Consider the following 13,440-nt stretch of genomic DNA (forward strand, 5'->3'; position numbering starts at 1 on the left):
TTTAAATACTATTAATATAGGACTGCCTCCTAAGAAGCCAGACATTAACCACAGTAGTTTAACAATTATTTTCCTTCACCCTATGTTATATAATTGTTTACAACTGACTGTAAATTCCTTACAGGGGTGAACTACAGTGTATTTTTATATCCCAGAGTAGCAAGGAAGCCTAATAAGTATAAATTTTGAAATCAGACACACCTGGATTCATAACAGTCTTAATAAGTGGTAACTTATTAACCTTTTCACCAAGGTCATGACACTAATGATGCAGAAAGCATGTGGATTAAATACTAAGCATGCTCTCTAAAAAGTTTATAACCAGAGGATGGTCTTTATAATTGGTGCACAATCTCAGAAAGAAAAAAATAAAGGTTTTGGCATCTGTTCAGATTTGATCAACATGTCTGTAGAGGGGGCCTATCAAGTAAATGGTATTACGCATATGAATCCCAGCCTTAAAGAGTCTATTCTCTAAAGAGATAAGACAATCAAATATTATCAACTCTTAAATCAGGCAGAATGAGAACCAACTAATCTAATCCCTTCATTTTTTAATTAAAGAAAATACTAGTCTAGAGAAGTGAAAAATTATTTGGCCAAAGTTACACAGCTAGTAAATGGCAGAGCCAGGGCTAAGAAGGAGTTTAAATGCTCTTTACACCTTGGTAAGCTACTTTTTTTTTTTTTTTTGGAGGGGGGTAGTTGTAGATGGAGAGCATGCCTTTATTTTGTTTACTTTTATGTGGTGCTAAGGATCAAACCCAGTGCCTCACATTTGCTAGGCAACCCACTCTGCCACTGAGCCACAGCCCCAGCCAGTAAGCTACCTCTTAATTGTTAAATTCAACTACTAAATGACTACAGTGACTAGGAAGATGACATCTTCCAAGTAAGAATGCAAAGATACTAAGAGAGCAACAGGGTATGAAATACCTGCAGACATAATGCAACAGTCACAAGTACTACAAATGTCATAAAATGGCAATATTCCTTTCAATAAGGAAAGATGAAGGAAATAGTTAAGTCTATTTTCAGCAAAAATAAATATTGTCTTCCTGTGATAATGCTCCATGTCTTTAAGTTCCTGGTTCTCTGCTAATAGATCAAGTTAATAATGCTTCTCAATATCAGAGAAGCAAATAAATGAAAATCAGATTGACAGATGCCAAAAGTTATTTTCAAGAATTCTTTAAAATGAAGCCTGATAAAGCATTCTATCAAATGTTAAACAGAAAAAAACTTTCGGGAAGATGAACATGAATGATTTGTTTGCATTTCTTAATACCAGCAATTCAAGTACTATTCAGACCACTGCTATTTGAGAACCTAGGTCAACAATGACTCAGCTTGAAAAATTCCATATCGTTTTTTTTTTTTTTTTTTTTTTTTTTTTAAGAGGTATGTGGTGTTAGTTACACAGCTAAAATAATCTGGATGGTCTCCCACCCGCTCCTTCAAAATTACAAACTAATTTCCATGTGAACAGCTAAGGGGTAGTGTTTATGTTATGTTAGAAAAAGTATATGGCTAAGGTAATCCAGTTAATCCCCTATCAAAGAGCCCCATCCCAATTCCAGTTTACTAACCTAAGGAGAGGTTAGAAGGGGTCCCAAGAGCAGCACTGGGAGCCCATTCCTAGTCCCTAGTTCTAACTGTTCTTGTGATGCATCTAGACTGGACAGCCCACCACCACACTTCAGACTAGGAGTGGGAAGTCCAGAGAGGAAAGGATTTGTCCAAGGTCCTAACTAAGCAGGACAAGGCTTAGACCAGAAGGCAGCCCCCTGGCCTTATGTCCAATACTCTTCTTTTATGGCAGAAGCCTGCCACAATGCTCCAAGCAAGTCTTCCATTTTCCTACCTGTAAATAAGGAGGTTAAGACTAGGCACTGATTTCCAAACCGAGAGACCACCAAACCCAAGGGGTTAGAAGAGCCATTTCTGTTAGTTACCTTTCCTCTTCATGCAAAGAATCTCAATTTTACCTATCTTACATATTGTAAAAACAAGAAATTTTAAACATGATGATGATTAAACACAATTAATCAAGTCACAGTTGGTAAATTAAGACACTATTTAGACTACTATGTGGTGAACTACAGCAGTCATAGCAGATAACAGAAAAGCCCTGCAAAAGGCCTTAGAAAAAAGACTGCAGCCAAAGACAGGAAAGCTGATCAGAGTAGACAAGGCACAGAGCCACTCAGCCACCCCCACCTTCTCCACCTGCAGCTGTACTGACAGGACTGACATGCTTCCTCATCACCGACTGACACACTCCTAGAGAAGGCTCTAGTGCATCTGATAAGTTATCTATGCAACCCTCACTTCTCTCAGATTGACTTTTGTCAGAAGTCAACATCAGGCCTAGAGATCTGCAACCTGACAACTTCTTCCATTTGTCTGGTTTCGAGGAATGACCATTTTCTGATCTAATTATCCTATAGCCTGCACCATGCCAAGAAAAAAAGGAAATGGGTACTAGAAAATGGGGATAGTTTTTAAATAAGAGGATAATTTAAACAATGAAGGTTAGTTTAAAAAAAGAAGAAAGAAAGAAATGAAGGCAGGTTGGCAAATTTTTAAAAGTCTGGACAGGGCAAAAGACCCTGAAGTCACATTAAATAGGCTGAAAATAGTTGTCTACTTCCACCTCCTCTCATACTTCACCCCATATGCACAGTGTCCATTTCAGAAGGCCAAAGCTATTGCCCCAGATTTTCGGTAGCACTCAATTCCATCATGAAAGCAGATGTCAATGATGGGTTTGGAGCCTCTGCTACCATCAGAGAAATCTGTCACTGGAACATCAGTTACCAGCTTAGGAAGAAAAATCAGCTCTTTGTTCTGTCTCCTCACTTACAATTATGTAAACATAAGCTTTGAGCATGCAGAAACTTTTTATGCTGCCAGTGATATTAAAACTCTGGAACACAAATTTAAGTATATTGCATACACAGTTGTTTTTATTCTTAATTAGCTGTCACCTCCATATTAAGAAGAAAAACAACTACCATACTAATGTGAGGAACACAAACTAAATTCAGCAAATTAATCATGACACACAAGGCCAAAGATTCAACACTGGAAATGAACCAAAATTCTTTAAGTCAATAACGATGAAAATACATGCCATAGTTAGATCATTAAAATTACGAGACTCTGCTTGTCAGAAAATTTAAGTCCTAAAAAGTTAGTTGAAAGAGTGCTACAGATTTATTATCTCATATACAAATGCCAACATTTAATAGGTAAGCACTCCAATTGTGTAGATGACAGTGAATGTTCTTTACTTCAAATGTGTTCACACAGAATTATTTCTAAATAAGTGCTGAAATAAACATAGTCTGAACATAGCTCAGTTAAGAAAGCCCTTCCAGTAAATGTTCCTTCACAGCTGGATAGCTGCTTTAATATGCAATTGCCCTAGGCCACAGGAAAAAAAAAAAAAAAATCAGGCTCTTGATTTACTTAAGAAATAAAATAAATAAACCTAGGCCAAGCCAAAGGTCCTCTCTCCCAAGTTAGAGGAGGGAAATGTTTGCATGGCTTTTTTGTAAAAGCCATCTCTACCTCCAAATGGATTTCCTAAGGCCCACACCCACTGCAAGATTACAGAAAAAAACAGCCCAGGAAAGGTAGAGAAGGCACAATTCCCAGATAATAAGACCAAAGCCGACTCATGTTGGCTAGTTCCTAACCCCCCTCTCTAACTCTACCCAGTGAGGTCCCCAGAAGGCCTGGGGAATGTGAGGGCTCACCCACACAACCCTTGAACGCCAACCAGCTCCTGAACTCACTGTGGATCTGCCCAGAGGCACTCAGCTCCTGTGGCTGGGAGTGCCTGCAATACCAGAGGGCAGAAATCTGAGTGACACTTGGCACTCTCTCTTTCAACAAACAACCGCAAAGTGCTTTCCAAACCCAGGCCCTCACTATTTTGAAGACAAGGAAGCTGGAATCTACCCTGGGCAGAGGTGAAAAAGAAATAAACCCACCCTGCCCAGCCCTTCCCCCAAGGTCACAGGGCAAACCAAAGGCCATTAAAAAAGGCAAGACACACTGCAGCTTCTGTAGGCCCTGAGCAGTAAACACCAAGAATGACCATATCGCCCCCTGGGATCCAGGAGCACTTGAGAACTGGCATTTCCCTGGCTGGGGTAAAACAAGAATATGAATTGTCAGCTGGAAAAAACAAAAAACAAAAAACACACTCTTAAGTTCTCCCATGGGGCACTGACTTGGAGGTAGAAGGCGGAAGAGGGTACAACCATCTCTCTGCAACAGCTCAGAGAAGGAGAGAGGGTAAGTGAGAAAGAGAATAAAGACCTGTGAGCAGCTGCAGTCCCCTTTTCCTAAGGACACAAAGCTGCAAAGCCCAGAGATCTGAAGGGGGGGTGGGCAGAGCACAGGAAAGAAAATGGGGTAATGGAATGAAATCTACTCCCCCCAGTAAGCTAAATAGAAGTGGGAGAAATGGGGGAGACACTCTTAGGCTCCCAAGAGCAGTAACTAACCAACCCTCACCTATTTACCAGATTTCACAGTATCCCGGGGGATAAAATAAATCCTCAGGCTCAGGGCTGAGAGAGAGAGTCTGAATCCACTGAAGTTCCCAGTGCCTTGAAAACTCCCTGTTTCACCAGTGAGAGTGAAGAATGAAAATCAGGAGAGGCAGACATGCCTGAAAAGGGGAAGCCCTCAATGGGGAATGGGTGGGCCACAGTGGGGACCCAGGAAAAGCAGGTCTGATGCAAGAGGAGCCTGACAGACTATGAGGGAAAAGGGGGGAAATGTTGAAAAGGGAAAAGGAAGCCAAAAAGGAAGGGGCCTGGGAAAATCATCAAAAGGGAGTGAGCATCTATCAAAGAACTGGGGCAGCTCTGAGAAGGGATGGGAGGAATAAGAAGGAAAAATTAAGAAAACACCTTAATGTCAGAATTGGGGGAAAGAGGACTCAAAAAGAAGGTAAGTGCAGGGGAGGAAGGACAAATACACAAAGAGTGGACAATGACAGCTGAATCAAAAAATTAAAGGGAGAGAATGTCAGGGGGAAAACTTAGAATTGAGAGAGACCCAGGTGGAATGCCCTTTCAACAAGACCATGTTAAAGGGGACGACTTCAAGAGGGACAGTGTTGGAAAGTTAAAAATGAGTCAAAAAATATACAGGCTAGTGGACAGCTCCAAAAAGGGCCAGATGAGGTGGGTGGGTACTAAATAAGAGGATGGGGCAGAGCTGAACAAACCAGAGGAGAGAGCAGGTGGAAAGGTTCTGCAGGCAGGTCTTGAACATGCAAAATGGGAAGGGGCTGGGAGATGGGTCAGAGTTGAGAGGTAAAGACAAGTCTAAGAAAGGCCACAATGGGGAGGAGAGGCCTGGAGGAGGCAAGGAGGAGGCAAAGAGGAGGCAGGAAGCAGGTGTCAGGCATAAAGGAACTGAAGGGGGTTCAGGCCAAAGAAGGGAGAGCAAATGAATGGAGCAGCTCACGGGAGTGCCAAAATGAAGGTGGGGAGGAGCCAAGGATGACAGCCACTGAGCCAGGGAAAGAGGTCAGGTAAGTAAATGGCAGAAATGAGAAATCTGCAGGGTCAGAGAATGAGGATGAGGCTGCTTCGGGGGAAGGCAAAGGCAGAAAGCAAGCAGCCAGGGAAGGACTGCAAATTCTGAGCTCAGGCAAGGGGCAGAGGTAGGAGGTGAAAAGATCTGGAAGAGAGGAAAGGGTCTGAATAGCAAACAGAAGCAAGAATTGGTAAAAGGAGGCAGCAAATATAGTGCATCCAAGTCAGAGAGGGGTCAAGAGAGACACTCAAGGGGTTTCTCGGAGTGCAGCAGGTTCTGTGTGGGCCAGAACAGAAATGCGGGTAGGGGATAGTTGGGCCTGGAAGAGATGGAATTAAGTTCAAGGGACAGAACCGGAGGCAGCAGTGTCTAAATCAACAGGACTCGGAGGGATCACCAAGGCGGCAGATCGCAGGTCCTAAAGGGACAGCTCCTAGGAGTGCAAGACATTGTACGACAGGAATAATAGTGGATAGGTCAAAGAAGGGGCCAGGGACAGAACCGGAGGGTAGTGATAGCAGAATAAAAGAGAATGCAGAAGAATCATGGATCTCCGAGTGGGAGCCAGAATCAAGGGATGCAGAAGGGTCACTGAGGAGAAGATGGGTCCCATAAGCACTGCAGAGTCCAGGAGGGGCTAAGGGCATTACCAGGCACGGAAGAAGGAAAACGAGGGGCGCAGAATCGAGAGCAGGGTGGCTGCCGGCAAGGTGGGGCGGGGGGAACGCGAGACAGACACCGAGATCCCAACGGATCGCGGGCGGGGGCACCCGCAAGGACAGCAAGGCTGGGGCGGGCAGGAGCAAGTCCGAAGGACAGGCGGGCCTCGCGGGCCGGGCCCAAGCGCGAAGCGGCGGGGACCGCGGGGCCAGGGGCGCTGGGGGGCCGTTCCTTCCCCTCCCCCTCCGCCTCCTCCATTGTTCCCGGGCTCGGGGCCCCGCCGTCCCCGCCTCCCCCAGACCCCGCAGCGGGGCGGCGCCCGGCTTCGCCGCCCGGAGCCCACGAGCTCGCGCACTCACCAGCTGGGCGCCCTCAGCGCGGCTCCGGCCTTCGCGATCCCAGCCGTGGCGACGGCGGCCCCGGCGCCATGTTCCTCTGCTCTTCGTCCTGCAGCGGCTGAGGCGGCGGCGGCGGCAGCGACGGCTCCGGCTCCGGCAGCAGGGGGCCGAGCGGACCCTCCCTCGCGGACTGCCTCCTCCGCCTCCTCCACCTCCTCCTCCTCCCGCCGCGCCGCGGCTCTCCCTCGGGGCGGGGGGCGGGGAGGGGAAGGGGGGAGGGGCGGGAACCAGAGGGAGGGCGGACCAGCCTTGCTCGCTCCCTCCCTCCCTCGCGCGCAATGGCGCCGGCACCTCCTTCCTGCGGCCGCCGCTCCCGCGCGCACACACCTCGCTATTGCGCGTGCGTGGCGCGGGGACCGTTGCAGGGGGATAACGGCCCAAGGGGGCGCGCCACGAGGGAATGACCAACACCGGGCAGCGGGAAGCGGCGAAGCACTCGCTTGCCTGAGGAGCTCTCTGCTACCGTTGCAGCCGGGTACTGGGAATGGGTGCAAAGAGCGCAACGCGCGTGCGCCCCAAGAAAATGCCGCTTCTACGGCGCGAGACTGAACACCAGAACACCCGCGAACGGGCAGAGGGAGCTGGGTGGTCTAGTGCGCGTGCGCAGTATGGGCTTCCAGCCGGCTCTGCTACTGGCGCTAGGCAGAGGGAGTGGCTGTCGGGAGGCGCGCGCCTCCTTGCGCGCGCCAGAAACAGCAGATCCTCTGCCTCGCGCAGCTTCTTGGAGAAAGCTGCAGCGAAGACTCACGGCCCGGCTTTGGAGGCGGGGACCAAGGGCACGATCCTGCTCGCGCGGGACCTGGCCAACCAATGAAATGCAAGGAGAGGTGGGTTTGCCGCGAGAGCCGCAACCCCCGAGATAACGGAGGAGGAGAGAAAGAAAACGTAACGTGGGGCGGTGGGGCAGGGCTAGGAAGGAGGGAGCGTATCAATCGGGGGAGTTGATTGGAGAGCACGAGGAGGCGTGGCCCGCCTCAACCCAATCCGGGCCTCATAATTCGTCGTTCCGGAAGAAGGGGCGGAGCTGGAAAGCGCGTGCTCTTACCCTAGGCAGGGAGGAAAATCTGAAGGCAAGGCGCGCGTTGGTGCAAGTTGTTGAGTGATTCAGGGGTTACTGGATCCCGGGCTGAGGAAGGACGACCCAGTCCTGCATGCAGTCCTGACTTTCAAGTTATCATTGTGCAAATGACTGGAAATCAAATGTCAGTTTAGGAGGGGGAGTTGTGATTGGAGTGGGCACCGCTGTAAACCTGGATTCCTCAGAACCAAAGAGGGGGTTCCTCTGGGACTCCTCCGGAAGTACGCATTATGGAAGATGAGCTCTTTGGGCACAAAGTCTGTTTGAGGAATGCGTGAGGAAAGGCTATGTTTCCTATTACATTTTGCATTTCTTTCCTCAGTCTCTTCATCTATCTATAAAATGGGAAAGCAGGAAAATAATTGTACCTCCCTCAGAATTAAACTGTAATATGGTCCAAAACTCAAAACCACTCAAGCCGTGTGTCTGTGTGTCTGTGTACACACATATATTCTTTTTGACTACATATACATACCTATGATAAAGTTTAACTTGAGTGAGACACAATAACAGATTAACAACAATTATAAATATGCTGGTCTGTAATAAAAATGTGAATGCCAATACTAATATCTTCCTCCGGCTGACCACGGATAACTGAAACTTTGGAAAGCAAAACTACGGGTAAAGTTAGTATTGCTATACATTTGTAAAGCGCTAAAAAAATCATCCCTTGCCCAAAGCGTGTTCTCTAAGCATTAAAAAATAAAATTATGTGGGCTCAAGTTTTAAAACATACCATTTCTGGCTAAAAATCTTTTCCATCTATCATTTTCTTACCATTCTTTAAAATATAGCATTTTTAGCTGGGTATGGTGTTTCATACCTGTAATCCCAACTAAAACAGGAGGATCAAAAATTTGATGGGCTGGGCTCAGTGGTGCACACCTGTAATCCTGCCACTCAAGAAGTTGAGACAGGAGGATTGTAAGTTCAGAGCCAGCCTCAGCAACTTAGAAAGATCTTGTCTCAAAATAAAAGGGGATGTGATTTAGCAGTTAAGCAGCCATGGGTTCAATCTCTGGTATCCAAAAAAAAGGTGGGGGTGGGGGGAGCTGGACATGTGGCTCAGTGGTAAACTGCCTCTGGGTTCAACCCTCAGTTCCAAAAAAGAGGTGTTCCAGGACACCATGAGCAACTTAGAGACTATTTCAAAATTTTAAAAGGCTGAAAATGTAGCTCAGCAATAGAGGGCTTCCCCACCATGTGCCATGCCTGAGTTCAATCCCCAGTACCACAAAAATAAAACTAATTTAGCCCCAAAACTTTTTTAAGCACTATGGCTGAAAGTGTGTAAGCTATCATTGCAAAACCTCCTTTGTAAGTGATGTTAAGTTCACTTTAATTTGTAATTCCAGTGATTTGGGAGGCTGAGGCAATTTAGAAATTAGAATTTAGCCTCAGCAATTTAGAAATAAAGTTTGCAAGTATAGCTGTGGTAGAGGGTTCTAGGTTCAATCCCCAGTATTAACCTGTTGCTGGGGAAAAAAAAAAAAAAAAAACTGGAAAGCTGGTGGATGGCAGTACTAGATACTAGATACTCCCACCTCAAATTAATGTCTTTATAACACTTGTGAAGTGTTCCAGGTCCTCCCTGTCATTTGAATTTGTGAACTGACAGTGCCTCTCTCTGGACCTAGTTTCTCCCCTTTTAGAGCCTGTGAACACCACCCTAATTTTCAAATCTTATCCTTGAAATCACTTCCTGAGAGTGGCCTCAGATTTGGCCTGATCCCTCAGCCTTTAATAAAAGTGAACACTTTGGAGTTGGAGTTGTGGCTCAGCGGTAGAGTGCTTGCCTAGCATGCGTGAGGCACTGGGTTCAATCCTTAGCACCATATAAAATGAAATAAAAGTATTGTGTCCACCCACAACTAAAATATAAATAAATAAGTGAACACTTTGTACTAATCAATATTCCAAAGCACTTCAGGCATATTCACTCCATTCTCATAACTCAATTATGGATAAATTATAATTCATAGAGAAGTTACACAGCCAGAAAGTGGCATAATTGATCATTAAACCCGACTACACACCTATGCTATATAGCACTTCATAAGGGAACAAAGTTCTGTGTTGGTGTCACCAGTATGTGTTAATCCTATGGAGCTAGGGACTCTGGTTGTTTTTTTTTTAAGTCTGGCAAATGGTGATGAGTCCCATTCCAACAAAAGGAATGGTAGGCACTGTGGGCATAGTAGCCAAAAAGCCTGTCCACTGACTAACTCCTACCGTTCTTTCAGTTGCTAGCTCAGATGTTCCCTCCTCTTCCAGGAGACCCTCCCTTACCCAATAGACTGGGTCAGATGTCTCCTCCAGGATCCCATAGACCATGTAAGTCGCCTACCCAAACCCTGTCCACCCTGGGTCATCCTTGTCTTGAATAGGTCTTTTCCATTTTGTGAAGGCAAGCCCAGGCTGTCTCAGTCATGGTAGTTGTCTCTAAGCAGATCCAAAGACAAGGCAGGCAGAGGCTTAGGCAGCGTTTTGTTGGATGAACGGAACCACCTAGGAGGGCCTTCCCAGCTCTGCGATTCTTTCCAGTGAGTAAGAAGGCGAATGGCCGCTGAGCAAGCCAACGACAGGAAGCAGGCTTCCCTGGGGGCAGCCACCCCCCGCTAGCCTCCACTCCAGGATAAATAAACAATCGAGTAAACAATTAGCCGACCCAGAGAAGGGCCGGCTGCTGGCTTGGGCCGGTATCAAGATTTCCCAAGCTTTGCCCTGGGGGCCCGAATGGCTGGAGGTCACACCAGCTAGAGAGCCCGAGGAGGCCCCAGGCGGGGCGTGGGGCTCTGAAACCGCCTGGGAAAGATGCACAGGCAGAAAAAGCCACTGAGGAATTGTGCAGAGAGGGTGAAGGTGCTGGGAGACATTCTGTATCCATTCCTGAGAGTCTGAAAGAATCAGAGAGGGTGGGGACAAGGTCTGTGCGTGACTCAGTAGTTGGTGAACCCACAGCGCCGCCTACAAGCCAAACCGGGGAAGCGGCTTCTCGCTGAAGCTGCCTGAGGTGTCAGCGAGCCGAGAACTGTTTCGCCATTGGCCCGAAGAGCAGCCAATCACGAGGAAGAAACCGGAGGTGGGGATGCTCCGACCCACAGCTGCAACAGCTGCCAGGCCCCGCGCTCGACACTTGGTGGGCACGCGCTGAGTATTTGATGGAATATAATGAACCTCTCTATTTTTATAAACTTAAAAATTGAAGTGTGCCGGGCGCAGCAGCCCACGCCTGTAATCCCAGCGGCTCGGGAGGCTGAGGCAGGAGGATGGCAGGTTCCGTGCCAGCCTCAGCAATTGAGATTGTAAGCAATCTACTGAGACCCTGTCTCAAAATGAAAAATAGAAAGGGCTGGGGATGTGACTCAATGGTTAAGTGCCCTTAAGTAGAGACCTATTTAAGGGAGAATGGGGGCAATCTCAAGAGAGAGGCCTTTGGGAAAGCATTCTGAATGCAGACTATCTCTGGAGGGAGAGACACCTCCCTTTTGTATTTTTAATTAAACAATAATACATGAATTTCTTGGCCTGTCAAAAAATTTTATTTAAATTTTAATACTGCAGTATTAAAAAAAGATGCTGTCCCAGGGCTGGGGTCCTGGCTCAGCGGTGGAGCGCACCTAACACGTGCAAGGCGCTGGGTTCGAACCTCAGCACCACATAAAAAATAATAATAAAGGCATCGTGTCCAACTACTACAACTAGAACACGGTATTCTTTTTTAAATTAGATGCTGTCCCCTTGAACATCTCAGGCCCATCCTACTTGCCTCTCTGGAATTGCCTTGAATTCCAGACCTCTCTACACACTTACAGTGTAGAATACCAGGGACAGGCATAGACTCTGGAGTCAGAATGCCTGGGCTTGAATATCAGCTCCACATTTTTTTTTCGTTGTAAATGGACACAATATCTTTATTTTATTTTATTTATTTTCATGTGGTGCTGAGGATCGAACCCAGCGCCTCATGTGTGTGAGGCAAGCACTCTGCCGCTGAGCTACAACCCCAGCCCCTCAGCTCCACAACTTACTGGCAAGTTCCTCAATTTCTCTGTTCCACAGTTTCCTTATCTGTAAAATGGTGTTGATAGTATTAGTACCTACCTTACAGAGTTGTTTGGAAATTTTCATTTATAAAAAGCTTAGAAAAAATCTGAAATTTGTCAGGATTTTTTGGTGAACGCCTGATACCTGACCAGCCTGGGCAACTTAGCGAGACCTTGTCTCAAAATTAAAAAAATAAGCCGGGCACGGTGGCGCACACCTGTTGATTCCAGCGGCTCAGGAGGCTGAGACAGGAGAATCACCTATTCAAAGCCAGTCTCAGCAAAAGTGAGGCGCCAAGCAACTCAGTGAGACCCTGTCTCTAAATAAAATACAAAAACAGGTCTGGTGGGCTGGGGATGTGGCTCAAGTGGTAGCACGCTCACCTGTCATGCGTGCAGTCTGGGGTTCGATCCTCAGCACCACATACAAACAAAGATGTTGGGTCTGCCAATAACTAAAAAATAAATATTAAAATTCTCTCTCTCTCCCTCTCTCACTCTCTCTTTAAAAAAAAAGAACATTGTTTAAAAAAATAAAAAAATAAAGGTATTGTATCCAACTACAACTAATATATACATATATATATATATTTTTTTTTTTAATTGATGGGCCTTTATTTATTTATTTATTTATATGTGGTGCTGAGAATTGAACCCAGTGCCTCATACATGCTAGGCAAGCACTCTACCACTGAGTCACAATGCCAGGTCTTTTTACATTTTATTTGTTTAATTTTTATTTATTTTGTTACTGGGGATTGAACCCAGGGGTACTCAACCACTGAGCCATATCCCCAGCCCTTTTTACTTTTTATTTGAAAGAGGATCTTGCTGTGTAGCCCAGACTGGCCTAAAACTTGCAATTCTCCTACCTCAGCCTCTCAAGTACCTGGGATTATAGACCTATGCCACTGCACCTGGTGAGTTCTTTATATATACTGGATATTAATCCCACATGAGAGATGTGCTTGCAAATATTTTTTTTCCATTCTGTGGATTTTGTTTTTACTATCTTGACATTTGTCCTTTTTTAAAAAAAAAATTTTAGTTGTAGTTGGACACAATACCTTTATTTTATTTATTTACTTTTATGTGGTGCTGAGGATCGAACCCAGGGCCTCGTATACGCTAGGCAAGCGCTCAACTGCTGAGCCCCAGCCCCAGCCTCCTTGGCAGCTGTCCTTTGATACACAGAAGGTTTTTACTGTATGTCTGAGGTGTGGTCCTTCTATCCAGTCCAGGGCCTCATACATGCTGGGGAGGCTCTCTGCCATGGCTGAGGTACACCCCAGCCCCCAAAGTTTTTAATTTTAATAAAGTTTAATCCATATCTTCTTCTCCTGTTGTTTATGCTTTGGATATCATATAAATTGTATAATTTTGAAAAGAAAAGTGTCACAGATATTACCTTAGCCAAGTGATTGAGTTTAATGTCACCAAGGATGAGATCCATCGACATCACATGCCCCTGAGGGGATGCTCTGGGAGGAAAAAAGTGTCACTTGGTGATATTCTTGACAAAAAAGGTTAAACCTAGATATATATATATATATATAATGAAACATCAGACAAATCCAAATTAAGGGACATTCTGCAAAATAACTGATTGGGAATCATCAAAAATGGCCAGTGTGTTGAAATACAGAAAAGAATGAGAAGAGATTATTCCAGATAAAAGGAGGTAAGGGAC

The 13,440-nt window shown here is 45.9% G+C and overlaps 1 protein-coding gene across 1 annotated transcript in view; it reads right to left on the minus strand.

Annotated features, from left to right (window-relative positions):
• Positions 1-6,882, minus strand: part of Arhgap35 (Rho GTPase activating protein 35) — a 119,771-nt gene extending 112,889 nt beyond the window's left edge. The window contains exon 1 of the mRNA XM_076837902.2: positions 6,585-6,882. The gene's annotated coding sequence lies outside the window, so the exon portion shown is untranslated. The remainder of the gene's footprint in view (positions 1-6,584) is intronic.
• Between the last annotated feature and the right edge of the window lie 6,558 nt (positions 6,883-13,440).

The sequence above is a fragment of the Callospermophilus lateralis genome, chromosome 18 (genome assembly GCF_048772815.1).
Source record: "Callospermophilus lateralis isolate mCalLat2 chromosome 18, mCalLat2.hap1, whole genome shotgun sequence".
Taxonomy (NCBI): Eukaryota; Metazoa; Chordata; class Mammalia; order Rodentia; family Sciuridae; genus Callospermophilus; species Callospermophilus lateralis.